The sequence below is a fragment of the Bubalus kerabau genome, chromosome 3, assembly GCF_029407905.1.
Source record: "Bubalus kerabau isolate K-KA32 ecotype Philippines breed swamp buffalo chromosome 3, PCC_UOA_SB_1v2, whole genome shotgun sequence".
NCBI classification, from domain to species: Eukaryota; Metazoa; Chordata; class Mammalia; order Artiodactyla; family Bovidae; genus Bubalus; species Bubalus kerabau.
The window spans coordinates 11,757,648-11,782,040 of NC_073626.1; the positions used below are offsets into that span (position 1 = coordinate 11,757,648).

General features: G+C 43.9%; 1 protein-coding gene across 19 annotated transcripts in view; it reads right to left on the reverse strand.

The window, feature by feature from the left end:
• Window positions 1–24,393, reverse strand: part of ATXN1 (ataxin 1) — a 415,565-nt gene that overhangs the window by 185,359 nt on the left and 205,813 nt on the right. For 10 of the 19 annotated variants that reach the window (XM_055570690.1, XM_055570680.1, XM_055570687.1 and 7 more), the window contains one exon: window positions 57–117. The gene's annotated coding sequence lies outside the window, so the exon portion shown is untranslated. Of the gene's footprint in view, window positions 1–56; window positions 118–228; window positions 2,069–24,393 lie in introns of those variants that run through there. The other 9 variants (XR_008711346.1, XR_008711347.1, XR_008711349.1 and 6 more) reach the window with 6 other exon arrangements.

A 24,393-nucleotide genomic window follows, 5' to 3' on the forward strand; every position in this document is an offset into this window, starting at 1 on the left:
ACGTACCAAGAGAGGCGAGTAAAACACCCCCGTGAAGGAGTCAAAGGATCACTCACCCTGTGAAAACAGCAGTCTGGTCTCTCTCCACCCAGAAAACGGACTAATTTCTTTGGAAAACTGGAAGAGAAAAAGATTAAAAATAAAACATTAAACCCATCCTATAAATTGGCTTGGGGACGCGGGCCAGGGAGATGAGACACCCCTAGCACCGGGCCCCTGATTACTTACTAGGCACACAGCTAATGTCTGAAGACCGTGGACCTCCCACCGCTTGGCTGAGTACGAGAATTTTAAAGACGGAGCTCTGAACAATTAATATGAAGAAAATAATCGTGTGCATGATTCCTTTATCTTCGGAGGAGTGAACCTTTGAAAAAGGAGTGTCGTGGGGCAGCACCCCACGGGTCTTCAAGCCTTGTAGTTGCCCAGGCTCGAGATGAGAGGAAGAGCCCAGAGACAGCGACAGAGACATCTGGACAAGGGGGTCCTCCACCGAGGCCTTGGAGAGACAAATCCCCGTGTGCAACAGACGATGAGCAAGACACGGACATGGCCTCATTCCTCACTAATCGGGGGAGGAGGCTACGATTTATAGGGGGAATAGAGGGCAGGTGGGCTCCCCCAGTTACCAGGGAAACCCAGAGGTTAGGGCAGAGCAAGCACGTAGGCAGTTACTGATTAAGCCCTGTAATTAAGGGATTGGATAGTCATGTGAGTGAAGCCGAGCCTGGTCGGGCAGGCGATACAGAGACCAAGGGAACTGCCATCTTGATTGGCCTGACCATACAATATATAGTCACATATATCATGGTGCCTGGGAAATCATTTTTAGGTAGACCTTTAAAAATGTCACGTCTGCACCCCCACAATGGGGCTAACTGAAGATGTCTTCATAGTAACCAGAGCATCCCATCACGTCACTTTGCCTTCTCCCAAAATGGGGTACCCACAACTCCATCCATCCCCCCCCCCGCGGCTGGCGCCACTGAAGTCCATGACCCCAAAGGGATCCATAATTAAGCTCCTACAGGAAGGGGGACTTGGCAGAGAGGCGCCCACATATCAGGCGGACTGAGTAATCCCGTGAGGAAGCCACGGTGTCTGAGATAAAGTGTGGGAAAGAACCGAGATGATGTGAGTGTTGGAAGAGGAAGCCTGGAAGACAAAGGCAGATAAGGCGGTGACAGCCACAGACCATTTAATCTGCATCACCCAAGGAACTCGGCACAAGATCCAAGTTTTTAAAAATTTCCACAGGCTGTTTTCAAGACGGCTTTGCAGGTTCAGGAGGGGAGGAGGCAAGGCGAGCCTAGCTCCCCAGACTGGTAATTTTCACACGATCCCAGAGTACCAGGGATCCAGTCTCCAGCCACTGCTTTTCCTTCCTTTTCCCTAAAAGGAAAAGAGCACTGCGACCTCTAGGGCTGGGTGGACAGTCTCCTCCCGGGGAGGTGTCCACTGGCCACAGATTCCCAGACTTGGTGCCTCAGAATCTTCTAGGCTGTCTTCACAGCCCCAGGGAGAAACCTCCCTCCCCGACCACCAGTCTGTGTGGGGAGAGGAGAGGGGTACTGAGAGCACGTGATCCTGCCTCTTGGGAAGTTCACACGCTGACTGAAAGCCCTGCAGGGAAACACTGCAATCCCCGAGAGATGGTCCTGGCCCCACTGGTGAAATCTCTGAGCGCCGTCTTTCGAAAGCAACACTTTATAATTCACTCGCATACATTAACCTTTTCCTCCTCAAGGCAGACAGGAGGTCTAGAGTGAGATTCACCAGGACCCCACACACTGATTTCAGAGTCAAACCTGAATCTGAGTCTCAGATGCGTCACCCACCACCTGTGCGATGCTGGGGACATAAACTCTCGGAACCCTTTCCTCATTTGCATTGATGGCAGTCATAATACCAACTTCACATCATGTCTCAGGTTCTCAGTGCAGTCCTTGGCACGCAGAAGAGACTTAATAAAAAGAAAATCCCCTAATGCCATGCAGCATAACACGTTTACAGATCTGTGACGACAAGACACGGCAGAGAAAACTGTGGGTATCTGTATTGTATTCTCTTTTTCTCCACGCCCCCAAAAATGAGATGAGAAAAATGAAAATCAAGTAAAACCATTTACTGTGAACAATCAGGGCTTGTCAGGTGGCTCAGTGGTAAAGAATCCACCTGCCAATGCAGGAGACTTAAGAGACTCAGGTTTGATCTCTGGGTTGGGAAGATTCCCTGGAAAGGGAAATGACAACCCACTCCAGTATTCTTGCCTGGAGAATCCCATGAACAGAGGAGCCTGGTGGGCTACAGTCCATGGGGTCACAAAAGTCAGACACAACCAAAGCGACTAGGCACATGCCCACATGAACAATTAGGTAATACAGATAAGGAAGGAAAAAACCCCAGATAATACAAAGCAGCAAAAGTTCCACTAATAACACTTTGAACATTTTCACTTCTACAGCAGCAAGGTCTCAGCTATGCCCAAATATACAGAATATAACATACACATACTTACATAAATAAAATTATATACATATATACAGTGTATTTATAACATTCTATGATACCATTCATATTGTTCTTGTCTAATATTTTACTTGTTATATTGTAAAACTCTTTTAACATCAACAAATCCATCCCCATCATAATTGTTTAAGGACTACAAGAGTATTGCGATGAAAGAACGAACCACTAAATCCATATTTGTTGAATTTACAGAATTTATCAGTATCCCACATTTATGAGAAACGACTACATTTATGGTAGCGTGTGATTCTTTTGCTTCTACATCATCATCAAGATTGGGAAAGGCAGTGTGTATAAATATCAGAAGCCTTAACAACAAAAAATTGTTTTGGTTTGAGTGGGTGTAGCTGAGAAGACTACAAACTAGTACATATACTGCAGGGAATAATATCACAAATCACAATATTCAGTGAGTTTCCAATACATTGAAAGGGGACAAAATTTTAAAGACTAGGAGTACCAGCAGATATAGATGCCTCTTTCAAGTGTGAAAATCGTTAAGTCTGAAGTTCAAGAGGTGTCCCTGTTTGTGGCCCGATTGTGGTGGAGTGACTTCATGGTACAGAGAGAAGTAAACTGGAAATTGTAGACTTCTGTGTGAACCTAAAAATTATAATCACATTATACAAACTAGAAAACTTTTAAAAAAAAATCAGAATTTACCATATTTAGAAGATATCAAGAATGGGAATGTTTGTGCAGTCTCTATATTTCTAATATAATTTCCTTCTCAAAGAGAATGGTTGGTCTGGTAAAAACATATGTGATACAGCTTAAGTGAGTTGCACGACACGTGCTTGTCCTCGGCTGAGAAACTTGTAACCGGGAAAGTGAAGGTATCCCCGCGATCAGCAGAGTGTAGAGTGAACTCTTCCTCCAGTTATGAATGGAACCCTTTAATGCATTGCCAACCCTGCTCCTACAAGCAGGCAGGAGGTGGGGAACTGCCAGGGAGCACAGCGAAAGAAAGACAGGGCACATTGTGGCAGCAGAGAAATGCCAAATCAGATACCAGCTGAAAAATTCTGGTATCTGAGACCAAAAGTGGAGAAACACAAGAGTTCGACTTGTGGGTTCCCACAAATGCACAGGTGATAAACCCTTCACACGCTACGTTCTAAGAAAAGTTCATGCTTTGTCCAGCTTATGCGACTTTTAGGGGAAGTAACAATTTGTGGTGGGGGGGCGTGTTCGTAGAAGAGATTTCTACTGTTCTGTGTTGTCCATGAGTAACAGCATCAACACCCGGAGATAAGAACTTAGATCTTAAATTTTAGCTCTGGATGGAAGCAGAGAAAGCATCTCTTCCAGAACTCCCTCTAGGGACTTTACTGTATGGAGGAATATGGAGTGAGCTACGTTTAACAGATCTCCTTTGATGGTACAGTTTAGGAGCTTGTGAGAAGTTCCTAGATCTAACCATGAACTTCTTAAAGGGACAGAGTTTCTGCTTTGCTTCACTCTGTCGTGGTCCCTGCCTTCTGCATGAGAGGAAACCAGATGGTCAGGCTGTGTTGTGCACTATCCAGTATAATGTCTCTTTTATGCAGTGGAACCTAAATGACACACGTTCTTAAATGTGCTTTCAAAGGGACCTTTGCATCCTTTGATGGTGTAGGTGGGCTGGCCCAGAGTACATTCTGTAGAGTAGACCCAGCCATGGAAGATGAGGGTTTAGATTCTAAGACACCCCCATCCAATTGTCTGTCCCTGGTAAATATGATGTAGCTAGGAAAACTGGGCTGACACTCTCTATTCCACACTTACAACATATTTTTGGACTACTGATTTAGGAAAGTTCTGTGTTGCCATTGTATAATGTCATCCTGAGTGAACACTGAATTCCTTATTATTAACTATTCCCATTTACTGGGTGGCTAATTATGCCAACAAGGGCTTCCCTGGTGGCTCAGCAGTAAAGAATATGCCTTCAATGCAGGAGACACAGGTTCAATCCCTGGGTCGGGAAGATCCCCTGAAGAAGGAAAAGGGAACCACTCCAGTGTTCTTGCCTGGGAAATCCCATGGACAGAGAAGCCTGGCAAGCTATAGTCCATGAGGTTGCAAAAGAGTGGGACACGACTTCGTGACTGAACAACAACACTTATGCCAACAAGTTTTATCTACTATCTTTAATTCTCACAAAATCTCTGTAAAACAGGTTCTCTTAGACCCAGTGTGCAGATAAGGAAAACAAGGTTCGAGACACGTGGCCTACCCAAGGTTACATAACCAGTAGGTGACAAAGCAAGAATTCTAAGCCAGGTCTGCCTGGCTTTTCTGGCCAAAGAGAAAAAGAGAGGAGCACTGTGGCAACAAGCGTGTGGATTTCTGTATGGAAGCCCTGGTACGTAGCATTCTGTTGAACACAAAAGCCAGCACTTGCTCCCACTAAATAAGCAGACATTTCTTTTTCAGGTTATAAAATAGATGGGGGGCAGCAAGCGAGGATGCTAGAACCAACGTCACCCACAACAGTGAAGAGTGACTCGCGCCATCCAACAGGCGCTGGGCAAACATGCTTCAGGCAGAGGAGCAGGACCAAACTGCTGAGAGTTGCAACGACACGAAACATAGCCGGCAAGTCGCTCGAACAATTACTTCGCATCATTCTGATTATGAGCCACAAGCATGCAATCAGCAGCACAGAGACGATCTCAAATGATCTCCCTCAGCATTTTACTTCAGCTATCACAGCAGATGGAACAGACTCTCATCTGACCTAAACACAATGTTAATGACCCACATACGAAGAAAGTGCAGGCAGAACAGGGGCACGGGGGCAGTGGCCTTGCTGGACGCCAGTGGTCATAATAGATGCATTTTATTTCGTTCAACTTTTCCATTTACTACCTCAGAGTAAATAAACACCATTTATGTGTTTCTCATCTGATACACTTATCCACAGTCTAACTCAATTGAAAGACTTAAGTAAGCTTACAAATTCCCCAGACTTAATAATGCATGTGGTACACATCTCTACAATCATATTCCATTGTAAATTTTTGTGAGTTTGCATTTCCCCCACTCAATTGTGGCCCAGCCCTGAGAGCAAGGAATTGACATCATTTATTTCTGTATTCCCAACATCGAGTCCAGTGTCTGGCATCAACAGTAGACAACAAAATATGCAGAAATGAATGAAGTCTCATCAGGCCATAAATAAGAAGGCACACTTACTGAGCGGATGGATGACCCCCCAGTTGTTCTAAGGGCAAGATCTGAATTCCAAAATGTGTCTACAAATTGAAAAGATGATGGTACAAATTGAAAAGATTTGGGGAAATATATATCATGAAAATCTGTTCCTAGGGGGGAAAAACACACAGATACAAAAATAAGGAAATACTGCCCTCATACCAACTGAAGAAAATCATTTGCAAGGGGATTCTCACCAGACTGTGCTCAACATTAAAGCCTTTAAAATCATGGAGGAGAGAGTATTTGGGGAGCGGTTCCCGAGGAGAGTAATTAAAATCACTACAGGTTAGGAACCACATCTGGAAGAGAAATACTGATTATTAGATTAAGGGCGGGGCGGAGAATTCAACTTTTCTTCTCAAAAAGTAAAGGAAAAAGGCTATAAAGCTTTCAATAGATCAGCACTAAACCAATGGGCTTTCCTGGTGACTCAGTGGTAAAGAACCTGCCTGCCAATGCGGGAGACATAAGAGACCTGAGTTCGATCTCTGGGTCAGAAAGATCCCCTGGAGAAGGAAATGGCAACCCGCTCTAGTATTCTTGCCTGGGAAATCCCATGGATAGAGGAGCCTGGTGGGCTACAGTCCATGGAGTCGCAAGAGTCGGACATTTAGCAACTAAACAAGAAATGAAAACTAACGATTTCACTATGAGTTGGGGCAGTAAGCCTCATATAATGGGATAAAGCCTCTATTTCGCCTTTAGATAAATATTATATCTACAGCAAAATGTGACGTCTCACCAGATTCATCCACTATTGAGATTCTATTTGGACTGTACTGAATGGTTACCTGCCATTCTGTGTGATAAAGCATTTTCAGGTAGACGTTACTCCTAGCTTTATGATTTCCTGGGAGCCTGTGTTTGTGGATGATTATGAGTGTATGTTGTGTGTGCGCAGGTCTAGAATTTCCAATGATCTCAAAGGATATTATAAATAATCTTTTTTAAAACTTTTATATTGGAGTTTATTAATAATGTTCTGTTAGTTTCAACTGCAAAGCAAAGTGATTCAGTTATATATATATATACATGTATCTATTCTTTTTCAAATTCTTTTCCCATTTAGGTTGTTACACAATATTGAGCAGAGTTCCCTGTGCTATACAGTAGGGCCTTGTTGGTTATCCAGCAAAGGAGGGATATAGTTTGGGAGTTTGGGATTGAGATGTACACACTGCTATGCTTAAAATAAAAACCTTTTAAATTGAATATTTAATATCCTTGAGTTGCCAAAACATACTATATAAGCTCCTCAAAGTCCATGCCCGTACACCTTAACAATTCTCCTGGTAATTAGCATAAGTTCACTGCATGAACGGCTAAACGGTTGAACAGAGGGCAAAACAAAATCAGCAAACCAACGGTATCTTAAAATTCCAAAACTGACCATTACTACCTTAGCAAGGCTGTACCTCTGGCTTAGAGGGAGTGGTAAAAGAAGCAGGACACTATTTTTAGAGTAAAAAGCCACAAGTTTTCTGTGCTGTACGTTTCACAGCCGTGTCCCTGCAGTATAACTCCTCTTACTGTACGTAAAGATCAGAGCTACTTCACCGAAGTTTAGTATAAATAGGGACTTTCACGGGGCAAAGGCAAGCGTCAAATACTGTGACTTTTTTTTTTTTTTGCTATGGCATGTGGGATCTTAGTTCCCTGACCAGGGACTGAACCTGCGCCCCTTGCACTGGAAGCGTTGGAGTCTTAAACCACTGGACCACCAGTGAAGTCCTCTAGATACTGTAACTTTAAAAAAATGCTGCCTGTGTTAGAAACCTTTCAGCCACACTGGGCAGGAGTCCTGGTGGTGCTAGATGCAAAAGTTATGGCCCCAATCAAACAAAAAAGGCTTAATTAAAGAACACATCTGGACACAAAGTTGGAGTTCAGCAAATTCTCAAAAGTCAGTTTCTCTTACACCTACATGAGCTTTACAGCTTTCAAACTACTCAAGTGTAGAGTGAATGGTCAGCTGTCTACACCACTATATTGTATCAATTGTTTAACGGTACTTCTTAAATGTCTAGAATAGTCAAGGGCTGGCAAACTTTTTCAGTAAAAAGAGCCAGATAGGAAATGTCTTAGGTTTTGTGGGTCTGACAATCTGTCACAACCACTCAGCTCTGCCACTGTACCACAAAGGCTGCCACAGACAATACTATACAAACGGGCATGGCTGTGTGCCAATAAAATTTTATTTGTAAAAGCAAAAGGAGGTGGGATATGGCCCATGGGCCAGAGTCTGTCAACCCCTGGTCTCGAATATCATCACATTGGGAACTTGAGAAACAGAATCTCTGTTTCCTCCTTTTCCCCAAAAGAGATTTTATTTTTACTTAGTAAAAAGTCAGATGACAATATCACACACTATCCAAAAGCAGTAACTGGCTTATTTCTGCAGCACTCACCACTGAACTTCCTTTACAATAAGCGGGAAGGGCAAGTCTTTCAGTGTCAGGTGGAATTTTCCAGAGGGGCAAGTCTCTGCATTTATCTCTGCATGACATACACATAAAGGGAAGAGGCTGCCCCAGAGAACCCTGGGTAAGTGCCCAATAGCCTTAAGAAGCAGTGACCTTTCTAGGCAATCAGGGAGACATCTGTGCCAGGGCCAAAAACAAACCACCTGATTAAAAATGGGCAAAGGACTTGAACTGACATTTCTCCAAAGAAAATACACAAATGGCCAATAAGCACACAAAATAATGCTTAGCATCACTAACCATTAGGAAAAGGCACATCAAAACCATACTGAGATACCACTTTGCACTTCTTAGGATGGCGGCAATTATCAAAAACAACAAACAAAACCACAGAAATACCATGTAATGGCCAGAATGTGGAACAACTGCAACGCTTATGCATTACTGGTGGGAATGTAAAATGGTGCAGATACAGCTACTATGGAAAACAGTATGATTGTTCCTTAAAAAAAAATTAAACACAGAATACCATATGATCCAGCAATCCCACTTCTGAGTATATACCCAAGAGATATGAAAGGAAGGACTTGAACATACATCTGTACATGCATGTTCATAGCAGTCTTATTCTTTCAAAGCAAAAGGTGGATGCTCTCAAGTGTGAATGAGCAAATGGTAGTCATCAAACACGCAGGGGAATATTATACAGCCTTTTAAAAGGAGGACATTCTAACACATGTTACAACATGGAGGAATCTCGAGGACATTATGCTACATGAAATATGTCACAAAGGGACATACAGTATATGATTCCACTTATATGAGGTACCGAGAGCCATCCAACTCATAGACAGAAAGTAGAATGGTTGTCAGGGGCTGGAAGGAGGGGTAGTGGAGGGTCTGCTTCATGGGTACAGAGTTTCAGTCTGGGAAGACAGAAGGCATTCTTCAGATGAATGGATGATGAAAGCTGCACAGCACTGTGAATGTCCTTTATATTAGTGAAGTGTACACTTAAAAATAATAAATTTCATTTTATGCATACTTAACCACAAGTTTTTAAAAAAAGATTTTTGAAAAAAATCACATTTTTCAGGTGATATGTTTGGACCAGGTTATCCCAAGGAGGTCCAAGTCTGTCATGCTTGAGAGGGCTGGTTTACAGGAAGCAGCTGAGGAATTGCAACTGGGTTTGAAAATTTGACAGCCCCTGTTCCCAGGTGGCTCAGATGGTAAAGTGTCTGCCTGCAATGCGGGAGACCTGGATTCGATCCCTGGGTTGGGAAGATCCACTGGAGAAGGAAATAGCAACTCACTCCAGTACTCTTACCTGGAAAATTCCATGGACGGAGAAGCCTGGTAGGCTACAGTCCATAGGATTGCAAAGAGTCAGACACGACTGAGTGACTTCACTTTCACTACATCTAGAGTCATTTGGACTAGAAGGAAATACAAGCGTTCCCACTAACATGAAATAGGACCTTATGGTCCCTGCCCACCCCACCCATGTCCTCCACCTGCTTTTTGTCTGCAGAAAAACTTTAACCAAAAAACATGTTTAATCAGAGAAATGAGAAAATACAGAAACAAAAGTAAACAGTCAAATAATAATAGTTCTATCATTAAGCAAAGTCAAGGACTTTTAGTTCCTCTTCAAAGGCTGCAGATAATATTCTGAGCTGTGAGAATATCCTGTTAGCTGTTTTGTGGATACTGAAACCCTAACCAGGTGGAAGAAGCTAACTACATGATGACCGGACTGTAGCCATGACATAAGCCGCCACAATTCCAAGAATTGAACTCAAGGAAATGGGAACAAACCGACCTGGAACTGAAGATTCACTATATTTAAAACAGTCAAGATGACACTGATCAGACCACCCCATGGCCAATGGCAAGACGAACGTCGGAGCTGATTGTATTGTATCTGCATGTAGCCCCCTCCTTAGTTGATACATCCCTGAAACCCCCATTAAAGGCTATTGCCCACTGACTGCCAGGAGATGGGAGAGAGTCAGCCTTTGGGCACAAGTCTGTCTCCTCCTCCATCTGCACATTGCAGTCCTCCAAAATAAAGCAAACTTTCCTTTCCACCAACCTTGCCTCTTTATTGGCTTCTGAACGGTGAGCAGCCAGACCCCACTCTCAGCAACGCTAAGACTCAGAGTGAACCAGGGCACGCAGGATCTGTGATGTGGCCAGAAGACGAGTACTCTGCTCTCTGAATGCTACAGCCTCAGAGAGTCAATATGACAGTGAATCAGTCAGTGACAGCTAAGAAGAAAAGGGAAGTTTACCTATCTACTTCATGGAAGGACATAAGAAAGAACAGAGAGGTAAAAGAAATCCCTGTCATCAAGGCAAAGCAACTCCCTGTGGAAAATTCTGAAAGAGATGGGAATACCAGACCACCTGACCTACCTCTTGAGAAACCTGTATGCAGATCAGGAAGCAACAGTTAGAACTGGACATGGAACAACAGACTGGTTCCAAATAGGAAAAGGAGTACGCAAAGGCTGTATATTGTCACCCTGCTTATTTAACTTTTATGAAGAGTACATCATGAGAAATGCTGGGCTGGAGGAAGCACAAGCTGGAATCAAGATTGCCGGGAGAAATATCAATAACCTCCGATATGCAGATGACACCACCCTTATGGCAGAAAGTGAAGAACTAAAGAGCCTCTTGATGAAAATGAAAGAGGAGAGTGAAAAAGTTGGCTTAAAGCTCAACATTCAGAAAACTAAGATCATGGCATGTGGTCCCATCACTTCATGGCAAATAGATGGGGAAAGAGTGGAAACAGTGGCTGACTTTATTCTTCTGGGCTCCAAAATCACTGCAGATGGTGACTGCAGCCATGAAATTAAAAGACGCTTACACCTTGGAAGGAAGTTATGATCAACCTAGACAGTACATTAAAAAGCACAGGCATTACTTTGCCAACAAAGATCTGTCTAGTCATGGCTACGGTTTTTCCAGTGGTCATGTATGGATGTGAGAGTTGGACTATAAAGAAAGCTGAGCACCAAAGAATTTATGCTTTTGAACTGTGGTGTTGGAGAAAACTCTTGAGAGTCCCTTGGACTGCAGGGAGATCCAGCCAGTCCATTCTAAAGGAGATCAGTCCTGGGTGTTCATTGGAAGGACTGATGCTGAAGCTGAAACTCCAATACTCTGTCCATCTAATGTGAAGAGCTGACTCATTTGAAAAGACCCTGATGCTAGGAAAGATTGAGGGCAGGAGGAGAAGGGGACGACAGAGGATGAGATGGTTAGATGGCATCACCGATTCGATGGACATGGGTTTGGGTAGACTGTGGGAGTTGGTGATGGACAGGGAGGCCTGGCGTGCTGCGGTTCATGGAGTTGCAAAAAGTAGGACACAACTGAGCGACTGAACTGAACTGATCTCCCTTGGGATGAAGGTGATAACTCAGAATCTCCAGCTACAATAAGAAAAGTCTTTCCCTCCCTAACCCTGCTCTCTTTGGTCACGTGCATCTGACTGCTTTTAGTTGACGCTCTTGAAATGTAAGCTCCTCTAATTCTGAACAATGCTCAACACCATAGAACCATGCCCAAGAGGTGACCTTATGAGAACTGTCCATATTAGCAGAGCACTCTTCCAGGGGTTACTCGGGTATGCTTACATTCTTGCAAAGTCAAGCTAACGGAGGGCCACATGACCTACGACCAGCAGGGTGATGCTGAGTCATGGTTTCTCAAGTGAAGGAAAATGATACTTCCTTCCGTATTCTTGATAAGAAACAGGAAGATTCTTCCAAGTATAAGGAAGGAGAAAAATCCTACAGCCACACTGCTTATATATGACATGGACAACTACCTACTGGTGATGATGGATCTTCTCCCACCCAAAACGAGGAGGAAGACTGGGTTATCTTCCAACTCAGTTATCCAGAATGGCCATCCGAGGGTCTCAAATATCCTCACTAACTACAGTATTTTCTAACTATCAGAGTTTTAGCCAACATGATGGAAAATGCAATTTTTCTTCAAGAGCACTCATCTCTGTTGTAATATTGTTTTGTTTTGTTTTTTTGCCAGTTCTTGTCAGAGAATTCAAAGCACTGAAGGGAAATGTGTATATGGGGGGAAAAAACTGCTGGAGGAAGAAAAATAAACTCAGAGCAGGGGTATAAAAAAGATTTTTAGATAGCAAAAGCCATTGGTAAACAGGGTAATGTTGAATAACCAGCTAGAGGGAAGAAAGAAGCCCTGGTTTGTAGTGTTTGTAGATTTCTACAAACCCTCCCACCATGACTGACTTCCGGCTAGCAACACGATGCCAACTTGTTCTAAAAATTCCTAAAAATTTAACAGCTAACTTGTGAAAGCCAGTGCAAGCTGGCTCCAACACACCACTGGCTGAAGCCCATTTCCCTTATCTCACCAAAATCAATTAGCCCCGTTTCATATCTGAAATAAACCCCCAAAGCTAAAGTCCTTTCTTAATTTCAGGCCTCTTCTTATCTTTGTTGCTCTTGTTGTTGAGTCACTAAGCCGTGTCTGACTCTGCCACCCCATGGACTGCAGCACACCAGGCTTCTCTGTCCTCCGCAATCTCCTGGAGTTTGCTCAAATTCATGTCCATTGAGTCGGTGATGCCATCCAACCATCTCATCCTCTGTTGTCCCCTTCTCCTCTTGCCCTCAATCTTTTCCAGCATCAGGATCTTTTCCAATGAGTTGGTTCTTGGTGTCAGGTGGCCAAAGGATTGGAGCTGAAGCTTCAGCATCAGTCCTTCTGATGAATATTCAGGGTTCATTCCCTTTAGGACTGATTGGTTTGATCTCCTTTCAGTCCAACAGACACTTGAGTCTTTTCCAACACCACAATTCAAAAGCATTAATTTTTCAGTGCTCAGCCTTCTTTATGGTCTAACTCTCACATCTGTACAGGACTACTAGAAAAACCATAGCTTTGACCATATGGACCTTTGTAGGAAAAGTGATGTCTCTGCTTTTTAATACGTTGTCTAGGTTTGTCATAGCTTTCCTTCCACAGAGCAAGTGTCTTCTAATTTCACAGCTTCAGTCACCATCCACAGTGATTTTGGAGCCCAAGAAAATAAAATCTGTCACTGCTTCCAATTTTTCCTCTCCTATTTGCCATGAAGTGATGGGATCGGATGCCATGATCTTAGTTTTTTTTTTTTTTTTAATGTTGAGTTTCAAGCCAGCTTTTTCACTCTCCTCTTTCACTTTCATCAAGAGACTCTTTAATTACTAAAAGAAATCTGTTGGGATTTCCCTGGTTCAGTGGTTGGGACTCTGCCTTCCAATATAGAGGACATGGGTTTGATCCCTGGTTGGGGAACTAGGACCCCTACATGCTACACAGCATGAGAAAATAAAAAGATTAACAGAAATAATTTTTTTTAAGATATCTGTCCACATTTTCATATCTTTTCTTCCATATCCCCGTCTGGAATGAAACTAGCTCAAGCCTAATAGTGTATAAGAAGCCTTCTTTAAATGCTTTTTGATTGCACTAGCTTTTCTCTGTTCTGATTTTCTACAGCCCTTTTATAGTACTGCTCTTGGATTCTAGAGGGTTGGGTTCCATGAGGGCAGAGAAGGTTCTCATAGCACTTCGCCCCCGCCGAGACTGTGACCTGGATTGAACTGAATGAAATCCTGCTGACTTTTCCATCTGGGCTGATGCTGAACAGTGAGTGAGGCTCACCAGCTAGGACCCACTGGCACAAGGGCGCTCACTACTGTACACGCCAAACTTCCCCGGCAGGAAGGGAGGAAACTAATATTTGTTGAGTGGGAAATTTCTGTAAGCCCTAGTGCCCAGACCTTGGTTTCTAACACCGTTTTGTAGCAAAAGGAACCAGAGTTCTTTGGAGAAACAGTGAATTCTAGAACTGGGGCAGGGAATATTCAAGATTAATATGAAAGGAATGCTTTAAAAAAAAAAAACCACAATGATGATGGCATATGAAAGCGAAACAGGAATCAACATTCCTAATATTCCCCATGGCCAAAACTGGAACAATTTGAGAAACAAGAAAACTAGCACTGGATTATAACCTAAAGAATAAAAACACTCATTAGTTTATACTGATATAAGAAATGAGATGGCTGGATAGCATCACCTATTCAATGGACATGAGTTTGAGCAAACTCTGGGAGAGAGTGAAGGACAGGGAAGCCTGGCGTGCTGCGACTGTGGGGTCGAAAAGAGTTAGACATGACTTAGTGACTGAACAACAGCAAAGAAATGACAGTCAATAAGTAAATGGAGGAGACTACACAAAGCTGTGCAGAAGACTTCATTAAGACACACTGATCGCAAGGAGGGGGAAGGCAGCTCCCGGCTCCTTAGGTGTGGCTCTTTCCAAAGAGTATAACGTGGAAGGTGGGCGGGTGGGGGTGTGTACGCCAAGAGTAACTGAGTGGAGAAAGGGCACGAACGCCACTTCAGACAGATGATCAAGGTCAACATCAACAGGGATAAGTCACGTTGATAGCGTGTCCCTGATATACATGATGTGATGAAAATGGCAACTTAACCAATTTTGAGGAGTACTGATCAGTTCTTTCGTTGAATGTCCTTCAGCTGGGGTTTTTCTAATCCTAACAGAAACAGAGGAAAAATCCCCAATGATCAGCACTCCTCAGAACTGTCAAGGTCATGTCAAGTCTGAAAAACTGTCATGTTCTAGAGAAGCCTCAGGAGAGGTGACAGCTAAATGTAACACGGCGTTCTGGATGGGGCCCTGAAACAGGAAAAGGACATCGGGTAAAAACTAAGGAAATCTGAATAAACTGTGGAGTGTAGTTACTATATATATATATATAGTTTTACTTAATACCCCAAATGCTGTTCAATGGTTTCATTCTCATTTTACAGGACAATGAGGAGAAAAAAAAAAAGATATAACTATTTTGCCCAAGAAAACAAAGTTAGCAATTGGTAGAATTCAAGTTGAAACTCATGTTGAGTTGTTCTAAGAGATTTAGAAGTTTTAACTCATTAATCCTCACAGCAGCACAATAAAGCAAGGAGGACTAAGATTATTCCCTTTGCTGGTGTAGAAACTGAAGCTCAGAGAGGCAGGGTGAGTTGTTCAGGGTTGCACAGCTAAGGTTGCTCACAGTAAAAAAGTTTCTCAGGAATTGTTCATTTGACCCAAATGTAAATGTATCTGGTTATTCTGGAGCATCTCATTTTAGAAAGTTAGTTTCATGATTTCTCCCTTTAACCTCTTTTACAGAAAATTTACCCCCAACCCCACCATCAGCAGTGAAAGACTGCATTCTTGCCAATGAGCTACAATTAGGCTATTAAGTAACAGACACAAGGCCAATGTTTGTTAATTACCCAAAAGCCATATAGGATAACGAGCTCTAGATTCTGCAGAGTTTTATATTCCACACGGACCCTCCAAATCATGCATGTGGCTTGGATGGATTACAATACTTGCCCTTATCACAGTTTAAAAACACATCATTATTGCTCTGGTCAATAAACATCTTGAATAGTGCATTCATAATACATCTACTTCTTTGATAATTTCCATTTACTTGGTTATTTACTCAGTTGATCTTCAATTCTTAGTTGACCTTACCTACCTTAGGACTTTTATGTGTATTTGTTTCATATGAAGTTTTTCTTGAGAGATAGGAGTTAATTAAATGATTTAGGAAAAATGTGCCTCTTCTGACTCGAATACTGGATTGTTATTATATTTTACGAAAGTTAAAGTTTATTCCAGATCACTTTAAGTGTGCACTGTCCTGAGTTTAGGTGCTTGACAGACTCATGAGCGCCAGCAAATGTTTAAGCTGTCTAGAAGGTTTCCCTGTTCTCCTCCTCTGTGAATCGATGGCCTTGCCAGCTGCCACCAGAAAAAAAGTGTTTCTCTTCTGCCACGTGATGCGACCAAGGGCGAAAGCCAGCTCTCTGCTTACCCTCAGAAAAGGGCTCAGTGCATGAGTATCTGTATACTAGCAATGACTTTCTAATCAGAATAAAATACAATTCAGGCAAAAAAACAGAAGCTCGACTAGGAAGGGAAAAAAGTCTTACTTCCCAGAAGTGGTGTTACAATCACTACCTTCTTCCAACCAGATACAATGGGTTTAATGGCAACACGCCAGATTAGGACATTTGATGAAACCCTTTGAAAGAATTAAGTTCCTTCCTACCTGCATAAGAAATCTACCCTGGGGACAGGTATTCCCTTCTTCTTTACGCCCCCAAAACCCTGCCAGCCAGTGAGAGACTGTAAGTGGTCAGGGCACCAACTCTGGAGACAAAGTCTAGGTTTAAACGACCTTGGACTAATTACTTAATCTCATTGTGCTTGGATGCTGAATTTGCATAATAATGGTTGTAAGGATTAAAGGGTTAATATATTAAAAAGCACTCAGAACGTTTTGGGCGCATAATTAAGTACTACTTTTGCTATTTGTTGTTTAGTTGCTCAGTTGTGTCCAACTCTTTGCAACCCCATAGACTGTAGCCCGCCAGGCTCCTCTATCCACGGGATTTCCCAGGCAAGAATACTGGAGTGGGTTGCCATTATGGATAGACAACAAAACAGCTGACTGCTGCCCAGTGATTCCAAAATAAGTATTATAACCTACCCTCTCCCCCTACCTCCTCCTCACCCACCCACTGCCCTTCACCTGCCCACCTGCTCCCAAAGTTTGTTCATTTAAGACCTGTATCTATTCCAAAGCCATTAAGGCCTGGTCTGCAACCACAGGGATGTTGGCAGATAGAAACCCCTATTTGCATGGCTAATGTATTTATCCAGATTAAATGTATGGGTAACTATAGAGTTCACTTCTCCTTTTTTTTTTTTGAAACTAGGGTTTTTCACATGCAGATTTTATCATCATGCTTACTTCCTCTCTTTTCTTGTATTAAAAAATCTTTTCATCTTCTGCTCTGTCCCACCCCACTGTTGAATTTTTTTAAAAAGGAAAGAAAAAGCACACCAGCCAACAGGCTCAGAACCCTAAGTATTTTGCTCTGAACTTCACACTGACAGTATTCTACACTGTCATGGCAGTTTAACAGAGAATTGAAATTTAATGAGAAGAGATAAGAGAGAAGTACAGATAAAGGAACTCTTGAAAATCAGCCCTAACAGTCCCACGAAGGCCTGGGTGGCCTCAGAGCTTATTAATATAGACTGCCTCTCACCAAGGGGTATGTAATTTCGTTTTGCAGTCGTTTCTTTAAAACACCATCATACCGCTTTACCTTTAAACAAGGACATTCTGTAACCAGGGATTCACCTATGGGGCTTAGTCATCCGATCAGCCTCAAGGTCGCCGACTTGAGTAACACGATGAGAATGACCTCATTCACCCACTACAGAACCGTTATATCACTGATCGATACAGGAGGCCTCTGCGCATTGTCAACAAAGCCTTCTCGAGGGAGCACCCTGCATACATCAGAAACAAATTACACCCTTAAAGGCAGATGACATATGAATGCAGAAAGATCCTTTCTGCAAGGCAAAGCTTTTGTTCAGTGTGAAAGGAGCACCAATCCAACCTCAAAAAAGGGCAGGGGGTGGGGGTGAAGGAAAGAGAGAAGAGAGAATCTTTGACATATTTCTCTTGCCTTGCCTCTCGGATGCAGGATGCATCTTCCAGGGGCTCACAAGGCAGGAGGGGAGACAAAAATGGGAGTATGATTACAAGGAACTGTGATGCTGAGGACCAAGAACCGGCAGCACTCTTGGCATACCCATTAGCAATGTCTACAGCACCAGTTTCACAAGGCATGGTGAAATAATAACAGTGTCAGTAAAATACGTGGGAAATGGCTCACCACGTATTAGTCGTTATTCAAATTAGTTTACAAGTATTAGCTCTAATTTTAGCTCTCTGACAACCTGGTGCCCCAGGGTCTAATATCATTCCCATTGTACAGATGGGAACACTGAAGCACAATAAAGTTAAGTAGAGGTATTGAAGTCACACTCCTAAGTGGTGGGAGTTGGGATTCAAGCCCAAGCAGTTAAGACTCTGGAGTCACTATATTAAACTGGGTAGTTAACACCAACACCACCAGCACCAAGAAGTTATCTTTGTGCTTTTTTCTACAGGTGCTTCTTCCCTCTTCTTGGAAGAACAGTCCCGTACATTTGCTTATGGATTTCTCTCCCAGCAGAGCCCCTCCCCCAGGCAGGTGTTCCGTGCACGGCTGTGGAATGGGATGAATCACTGACCCTAGTCAATCCTTCTTCATTCATTCTGTGAGACAGGCTGAGGATTTCCAATTAACCTTGTTTTCAGATAAGGAAAGTGAGGCTCAGGGAAATCAAGTGACTTGTCCAAGGCCATATTGCTTTGAACATGGTTTCTTGCAGAACTTAACAGTGGTTTTTAAATTTGAAAACCCATGGGATGTTTGTAAGAAATCAAGATAAATATTCTATTTATAGACTGTAAATACATCTCTTTAGAGATAAAGGAGAGAGGCCACGTCCAGTGCACAGGTCTGGCCTCTCTAGTGATTCAGAACAAAGCACAGGTGGAGAGGGCACTCTGCCCGAAGCCCCCTAAACTCTGAGAGAAGGCAACCCACCTTTTCCCTCACACTTCACAGAACTTCTGACCCACAGAAGGAGGCCCAGGATGGCATTCCTTCTCCTTCCAAAGCTTCAGGGCCTGGTTCTTTTCCCCCTCAACGGGGTGAGGGTCACCTTTCGCAGGCACCTCTTTAGCTATTTCCTTCTCTGGAGTTGCTCTGCATCTGTTCCTTTTTCAGCCCTGGGGGTCTCCCCTAGTGATAACTGGAAAGGAGGCAATCCCCTAGTGACCTAGGTTTTCATCACCAACCAGAGCAGAAGATGGCAAAGCACACACAGGGGTTTCATAAGCTGCTCCCGAGGGCCGGACACCTTCGACCAGACCTGGAGCCCTTCGCTGGCAGACTTGGCTCTGCAGCGGTGGGAAAGCTGCTCAGGCTGAGGCAGCAGTTTTGCAAGGACGGTGCTGAAGAATGATCCATGTCCAGTCGCACCCCATGGTGCTGAGTCTCAGCAGGCAGGACGTCCGAGCTGGAGGGAACCTTGGAAAGCCTTGGGTCCAGCCTCCCATTTAACAAACAGGCAACCCGCTTCTCACTCATGAAAAGTGACTAGGCCAAAGCTAGACACTGGCATGGCTCAACTAGGGGACTTCTGACCTCCTGCCCCATGCACCCAAAACTCTAAGGAGAGACAGTAGGAGGTGACTTGCAGATGGGACCCAAAAGGATTTTCTCCCAATGTCAAATGGTGAAGTGAAGTGAAAGCCACTCAGTCATGTCTGACTCTGCGATCCCATGGACTATACAGTCCATAGAATTCTCCAGGCCACAGTACTGGAGTGAGTAGCCGTTCCCTTCTCCAGTGGATCTTCCGGACCCAGAAATTGAACCGGGGTCTCATGCAAAGCAGGCAGATCCTTTACCAACTGAGCTAAATGAGAAACAGTTGAACGCTTAGGATCGAACTGAATTCATGTGTGTGCATGTGCTAAGTCATTTCAGTCGTGTCCTACTCTTTGCAACCCTATGGACTGTATCCTGCCAGTCTCCTCTGTCCATAGGATTCTCCAGGCAAGAATACTGGAGTGGTTTGCCATGCCCTCCTCCAGGGGATCTTCTTGTCTCAGGCGTCTCCTGCATTGGCAGGTGGGTTCTTTACCACTAGCACCACTTGGGAAGCCCCAGTCATGTAGGGGTCTGCATAAATCATCTCTTGAGACCTTCTGGGAAATGTTTAAAATACTCTGCCCAGAAATACTTGAAGACTTGTCAAATGCTTTGTTGTTGCCTAGTTGCTAAGTTGTATCTGACTCTTTGTGACCCATGGACTGTAGCCCACCAGGATCCTCTGTCCATGGGATTCTCCAGGCAAGAATACTGGAGTGAGTTGCCATTTCCTTTTCCAGGGGATCTTCCCGACCCAGGGATCGAACCTTTGTCTCCTGCACTGCAAGCAGATTCTTTACCACTGAGCCATCAGGGAAGCCCACTGTCAAGTAAAAGATAACCCTTTCCCACAGCCTCAGTTGTTCTGGAACATCTAGTTGGTTAACGGGGGAGACAGGAGAAGCACCCAGGCTTCCGCTGGGCTCCCTTTTTCTGCTCCAATGTGAGAAACGGCCCCACGATCATTAGCATATCTGATTTGCATTCACTCCAGATGAGATTTCATCACTGCATCCTATTTATTCATTCCTTAATATAAATCTAAATTGCTCTCTTCAAATAGCGGAGAGCACTCTTGCCTCCGTCAGGGGAAAGAAACCATCACAGCAAGGGATGTGCCGCGTCTTCGTCTTCTCCCCTCGCCGACACCCGCCCCGGCTCATCCCGGGACTCAGAAAACACGCCTCTGTCTCAGGCGTGTCATATTGGGGCTCTCAGCGGACAGGAAACCTGGGAGCCATCCAGGGTTCCAGATATCTTGGGAGCCTTTGCCAAGTCCTGATCTAGGTGAGCCTTGGCACCTTCCTAGCAGCCAAATATAGTCATTCTCAAGGAGGAAAAAATCTACAATCAGGCATTAGAACCTGGAAAAGGTCGGGACTTCTTTAGGGTCCAGTGGTTAATTCATCTTCCAGTGCAGTAGGTGTGAGTTCAATTCCTAGTCAGGGAGCTAAGATACCACATGTCTTGCAAAACACCAAAGCATAAGACAGACACAATATTGTAACTTTTAAAATGGTCCACATGAAAAAAAAAAATCTAAAGAAAAAGAAAAGAACCTGGAAAAGTTTCCTGGGAAGTTAAGAGGCAAAATTTTAACAGAAAGTGAGGCACCGAACTATGGCATGTCCACCATCTTCAGGGAATGACGTTCAAACACGTGGGCTGCACCAAGAACACAGGACCACAGCGATTTCCGCTCGTTCCTCCCCACCACGGCCACCCCTCCATTAGCCGTGGAAGCAGCCTATACCCTGAGCACGTTTTCCTGATGAAAAGTAGTTTCTGATGTCTTTTCCTGTGAAAGGAAAGTTCTAGAAGTTTATATGCAAACGAGCCGCTTCTAATTCTTTGCCCTTTAGAATCAGACACTTTTTCTCCCTCCTCTGTGTGTATTTATAAAATAGCAAAAATATTAAATGAAAATCTTGTATCAGCTTGCACCTATGCTAAAGAAAGGTCCTGTGAGACTCTTTGAAGGAAAACATGCTAAAAGAAAAAGAATGCTCGATTACCTATAAATTCAACTCCTCAATGCCCCTCCAACCAGGGTATATGTGACAAATTTTATCCAGTCATTCTGTTTTCCTGTGTCCTAACCACTGCATTTTTAGCGATTTTCTAAAGAAAGAGTTCAAGTGTGGTCAGAACTCAGAGGAATTGAGCTGTTTTCAAGCATTACTACTTGAGTGCTTTTAGAGCTTCATGCTTGAGTTAAAGATGAGCACTTAAAAATTAACTCTCACTTCTGGGCTTGGGGCTGGAAGCCAATGACAACCCCGAGGGTCACCAAAGATGATGCTTGCTGGTGAGACTCTGCCTGGTGGTGCTTCAGCATCTTGGCCCAAAAGTAAGAGATGGTCACTCCTGAACCTCACTCAGTTATGGAATGTAAAGACACAGAAAATATAATGCCTTTACCAATAATCTCTTCTCACCATGAGTCTGAAACAATCAAGATGTGCAAAGAAACGTTAGGGCGTTGGACCTTTTTTTAAAATATATGAATCATTTTTAAAGTCTTTATTGCTACAACACTGCTTCTGTTGTTTATATTCTGGTTTTTTTTTTGGCTCAAAGCAAGTGGGATTTTAACTTCCTGACCAGGGATCGAACTGGCACCCCCTGCATTGAAAGACAAAGTCTTAACCATGGGACTGCCAGGGTAGTCCCAGGGCATTGGACCTTGAGTTAGAAAATTCCAGTCCTGGGTCTGCCATCGTCTTGACAATGGGAAGTCACAGAACTTCTCTGGGTCTCAGTTTCTCAGTCAGTAAAACAAGGGGGGTTAACAGATTTCTAAAGCCCTTTGCGTGCTCCCAGCCCCTGCTTCCACGCTCCTCCAGCTCTCCCTTTACCAGCAGGGACTGAGCGTGTTGGGGAGGTTGTGCCTTTGACCCTTGAGGAATGTGACAACGGCCTTCCTTGCATTGTTCCCACAGTAACCAGAGCCAGCTGTCCGTGCCGGCCGGCCAAGTTAGGGTGCAGAATCGCACACAACTTGGAACTCTGTTGGCAGGACCGGGCCTCCAGAGTCCCCACCTTCCTCGGGGCCCTTGTCTGCAGGTCGGTACACCCCTGGGAACACAAGAGTGGGTCTGTGATCTTTATTAAGTAACATGTGATTTTTAAAAACTAGAGTGTCGCCACCAGCACTTGGGACTTCCCCCAATCACAGCTGGACAATTTGGGTATGTCTTTACCTTCCTGGGTCCATGAACCTCTCTCTGGGGTGCTCTGGGGTTGGCATCACCTAGAATCAGTCGGGACTTTCCAAGCCTGTTGGCATGGTCTGACACTAAGGCAAAGATCCTGGGATTCAAGTCAGAGTGAAAATCTCAGATGACATTTTTCATCTGAAAATCTCGGGGTGAGCCAAGACTTGTAAACACGCACTTCTGAGCAGGACCGACCGTGACGGGTTTCCTTTTTGCCTCCATCTCCGATACTAATAAGGGAGGGTCACTGGAAAGCATAGGCATTATTTTTAGCTTTTGTAAGGAGGGAGGAGTTTCTCAAAGGGCAAAATGGAAAGGAATTTAGGGCAAGGGTGGAGGGAGGAGGAGAGATTAGGAAAAATCAGGACTTTCAGGAGAGATAAGGAGCTTCCTCCTCGTTTCTTAACCGACTGGCTCTAAGCATCAAGGATTTGGGGTCCAGATAGCTGGAGACAAAGAGGCTGTTGGAAGGAAATCACTTTTTTCTATGAGTGTGGTGAATGCGCCCTTCACGCCCTGGGGTTTTTCACTTTCCAAATGTAGCAGATGAGGCCACTCGTGGAAGCTTTCTTGGGAAAGAGTTTGGAAATTCATGTTGGATTTGAACACCGCTTTAACTTTCACAGGCCCCAAAGAAACACAGGCTTTGGATCTGCAGAGATCGTGAAAGTTCCAGATTAAAAGGAGATGAATTCCACTTAAATGGCCTTGTTACTTTAACACATAGCAAGGTAGAGTCCAGCAGCTTCTGGGGAGACCATGGTACGGGCCAAGAACATACTATTTTTTTGTTGTTGTTGTTAATTTATTTGGCTGCACCAGGTCTCCAGTTGCACACACGGGATTTTCAGCCTTCATTGCAGCATGTGGGATCTAGTTCCTTGACCTGGAATCAAAGCTGGGCTCCCTGCATTGGGAGCATAGCCTCTGAGCCACTGGACCATCAGAGAAGTCCCAAGAGCACACCATTTTGAGATTTCTTTTTTCTTCTTCTCTCTTTCCCCCACCTTTCTGCCCCCCGCCCAATAGATAGTAAGGTGGTAAAGTGGAAGTCGCTCAGTCCTGTCTGACTCTTTTTGACCACATAGACTATAGCCGCCAGGCTCCTGTGGCCAGGCATGAATACTGGAATGGGTTGCCATTCCCTTCTCCAGGGGATCTTTCAGGGGATCGAACCCAGGTCACTTGAATTGCAGGCAGATTTTTTTTACCATTTGAGCTACCCTGTTAGATAGTAAAATATCTCCTTAAAGAACTGCAAAAGTCAAGTCCTGCATTCCTCAATTCAGATCTCCTGGTAAATTGCTAGCACCACAAGTTCAAATGCCATTGAGTTCATAAGAATCCTTAAAAGACACAAAAAGATTCCTTAAAAAACTGGAAATAGACATGCCTTATGATCCAGCAATCCCACTGCTGGGCATACACACTGAGAAAACCAGAAGGGAAAGAGACACGAGTACCCCAATGTTCATCGCAGCACTGTTTATAATAGCCAGGACATGGAAGCAACCTAGATGTCCATCAGCAGATGAATGGATAAGAAAGCTGTGGTACATATACACAATGGAGTATTATTCAGCCATTAAAAAGAATACATTTGAATCAGTTCTAATGAGGTGGATGAAACTGGAGCCTATTATCCAGAGTGAAGTAAGCCAGAAAGAAAAACACCAATACAGTATACTAACACATATATATGGAATTTAGAAAGATGGTAACAATAACCCTGTGTACAAGACAGCAAAAGAGACACCGATGTATAGAACAGTCTTATGGACTCTGTGGGAGAGGGAGAGGGTGGGAAGATTTGGGAGAATGGC